Consider the following 3,998-nt stretch of genomic DNA (forward strand, 5'->3'; position numbering starts at 1 on the left):
TGCCTGCAGATCACAAAGATCTCGGGTCTTTGGGCCCACAGCGAAAGATTTTCCGGCCTCCCTGATGACACACGAGTCTCCTGCCATGACACTGACTGTTGATCCGCCCTTCTCCAGAGCCTCGAGATCTTAGGTTTTCAAACACCAGGCCGCCTCTCAGGCCGAACCCTTGGCACGTTGAACATCGGCCGGTCCTGAAACCCCGAGAACGGGTCCCATTCCCGCAAAGAACCGAAGTCAGTGTGCAACCCCAGGTCAGGGATTCAAAAGAACCCTGAAAGGGAAAAATGAAGATATTAAAGATGGAAATAGAGTTGTTTCCGAAGATGCAAGCAAAGGAGTCATCATTTAGCTTCATCTTAGCTCCACCTCTGTCTCTATCTCTTCAGCTACCTCTTTCAGAACACTGATGTGTATTCCATTTGGTCCAGGAACCTTCAGATCTTACAGCTTCCCAATCAACTTCTCCCTAATCCCTACTGCTCTCACTTCTGCCTCCTGACACTCTCAAAACTCCAGTGTACAGATTGTGAAGATGAATGCAAAATAATTATTTTGTTCATCTGCCATTTTCTTGTCCCCTATTACTACCTCTCCAGTGTCACTTTCCTTTGGTCCAATATCTATTCTCTTTTACTCTTTATATATCGGAAAAATCTTTAGGTCCACTCTTTAATATTATTGGCTAGCTTACCATCATTTTTCGTCTTTTCCCTTCTGATAGCTTTTTTAGTTGTCTTCTGTTGATTTCTAAAAGCTTACCAATCCTCTAAATTCCTGCAATATTTTGCCGTAAATTTTGCCCCTTTAGAATGCTGTGGAACCTGGGAAGCTAAACATATTATCCAGGTGTCTCTTTCGTGTCCACAAAATCTCATGTCTATTCCTGTAACCATGGAATCTCCTATCACTACTGCAGTCCTCTTCTACCCTGTTCCCATCTGAGCCACATCACCAGACAGTGCCAGGGACCTAGTTGCTGCAGTTCCTCCCAGCAGGGCATCTCCTTCACTAACAATATCCAAAGCAGTATACATATTATTCAGAGGACTAGCCATAGGGTACTCTGCACTGCCTGCCCATTTTGTTTCCCTCTCCTGGAAGTCACACGGTTATCTGTCCCCTGAAACTTAGGGATGGCTACCTGCCTGTGGCTCCCATCTATCACCTCCTCAGTTTCCTGTAAGTGCTGAAGGTGTTTGAACTGCATTTCCAGTTCTTTTACATATTGTCTGATGAGTTGCAGCTCAGTACACCTGGTTCAGATGTGGTTATTCGGGAGGCTGGAGGTCTCCTGGAATTCTCACATCTCACACAAAGAACACAGTACAGCCTCTTGTACCATTCTCACTGCAGCATCTATGCACTAACAGACAAAGAGTGAAGAAGGAACTAACTAGAAAATTACCTCACTCAAGTCTGTTTAGCCAAAGCTTCCCCACTCTAATACTGTTCCACTCCAACAATTGCCCCTACCTTAATTTTATTTGCTCTTATTAATGAATTGTAATTTGATTGGGCTGCCGGAAAAAGCTGAATGCCCGCAAATGCTTCTTTTTAAATCTCTTGCCCCATTCCGTGTCCAGACTCCTCTCTCGATTTGATTGGGCTGCCAGTAAAAAAATGTTCAAAACAATGCCTAAGTATCTTCCTTTGTTTGAAGGCAAACATTGATCAAATTGTGCACTTACAGATATTATACAAATAATTAAAAGACAAATTACTGATAGAAATTTTAAGCTATATTATTATTAGTAACACATATGCATCTGCAATATTTCTGGTACCCATATACAGGCAAATAGATTTTTGAAGGAATGGTTGAGAGGGAATGTCATTTCAACTCTTCCCACCCTCAGTTTGCTAAATGTAAACCATTATCTGTAAATGTTAGGCTACAAGCCACAATCTTTGAGACTAATGGAGTACTCAAACTCTTCAATATCTCTTGAATCTTTTCTAGTTGAAATGACAAAGAATTACTCCTTGCTCATTATTAAGAACTGAAAGAACTAAAAGCAGTTACACTCACCTCCTGCTGATCAAGGCTGGAAATGAGTCAATACTGGAGCTGTATAACTGATGCCAAAGAGCAAAATAGATTGCTCAGGGTAACAGTTCGTAGAAGGGAAAAAAAGGCATTATATTCACAAAATTAAATAGATGCCTTGGTTATTCCACATAAACATAGTCTGATGCCAGATTGAAAAGGTCAGCGTGCCTGGGATGGTGGCAAAAGCGGGCTGGTGGTCAGCTTGCTGGTCCTCAGGGTTTACTCATCTGTGCAGTGAACTGAGGCTACGGTCTACGACTAACAAGCTCCTGGATGGGCTGCAGTGATGACTGGCTTCATGGCTGTGGGCTCACTTTTGTGAATTTCCGTTCCAAATTTCATTTGCTTACGTTTATTGTTTGCATGATTTTTTTTCTGCACATTCAGTGTCTACGGTCTTTTTAAAAATGTGTTCCAATGGATTATTTTGTTTTGTGGCTGCCAGTAAGGAGACAAATCTCAAAGTTGTATATATAGTATACGTACTTTGATAATAAAAGTACTTTGAACTTGAAACTTTAATAAATGCTGCATTTAATTTTGTTTGTGATAAGTGCCCTGTGATGGAGATAATTTCATACTTTGTAGTTCATGAATGAATTGGCCAAGATTAATTAATAGTGATGTTAGGGGTTGCTAAATATTTTTCAGCTGCATTTTACAGTGTATCATATATCATATGTGGTGATAGGTCTTTTCTGGAAATTGTTTACACAAGAGATTCTCCAAATGCTGCAAATTGAGAGGAAAACACACAAAATGATGAAGGAACCCAGTAGGTCAGGCAACGTTTATGGAAAGGCATGAAAAGTCTGTGTTTCAGGCTGGGACCCTTCATCAGAAACTTGGCCTAAAACATCGACTCTGTATTCCTTTCCATAGATGCTACCTGACCTGCTGAGTTCCTCAGAATTTTGCGTGTGTTACTCAGGTCTTTGCTGTAGTTGACATTCTGGGCAATTGATATCATAGAGAAAATTAATCAGCACTTATTAAATATATTAACAGTCAATGATTCCCCCAATAACTTAAAGAATTTATGCACAAGGAAGTTGCCTTCATAAGTCAAGTCAAGTCAAATCACTTTTATTGTCATTTCGACCATAACTGCTGGTACAGTGCATAGTAAAAATGAGACAATGTTTTTCAGGACCATGGTGTTACATGACACAGTACAAAAACTAGACTGAACTACATAATAAAAATACAATACAGAGAAAGCTATACTAGACTACAGACCTACACTGGACTGCATAAAGTGTACAAAAAAGGTGCAGGCATTTACAATAAATAATAAACAGGACAATAGGGCAAGGTATCAGTCCAGGCTTCGGGTATTGAGGAGTCTGATAGCTTGGGGGAAGAAACTGTTACATAGTCTGGTCGTGAGAGCCCGAATGCTTCGGAGCCTTTTCCCAGACGGCAAGAGGGAGAAGAGATTATATGAGGGGTGCATGGGGTCCTTCATAATGCTGTTTCCTTTGCGGATGCAGCGTGTAGTGTAAATGTCCGTGATGGCTGGAAGAGAGACCCTGATGATCTTCTCAGCTGACCTCACTATCCGCTGCAGGGTCTTGCGATCCGAGATGGTGCAATTTCCGAATCAGGCAGTGATGCAGCTGCTCAGGATGCTCTCAATACAACCCCTGTAGAATGTGATGAGGATGGGGGCTGGGAGATGGACTTTCCTCAGCCTTCGCAGAAAGTAGAGATGCTGCTGGGCTTTCTTTGCTATGGAGCTGGTGTTGAGGGACCAAGTGAGATTCTCCGTCAAGTGAACACCAAGAAATTTGGTGCTCTTTACGATCTCTACCAAGGAGCCGTCGATGTTCAGCGGGGAGTGGTTGCTCCATGCACTCCTGAAGTCAACAACCATCTCTTTTGTTTTGTTCACATTAAGAGACAGGTTGTTGGCTCTGCACCAGTCCATTAGCTGCTGCACCTC

The sequence above is a fragment of the Hemitrygon akajei genome, chromosome 7 (assembly GCF_048418815.1).
Source record: "Hemitrygon akajei chromosome 7, sHemAka1.3, whole genome shotgun sequence".
Lineage (NCBI taxonomy): Eukaryota > Metazoa > Chordata > Chondrichthyes > Myliobatiformes > Dasyatidae > Hemitrygon > Hemitrygon akajei.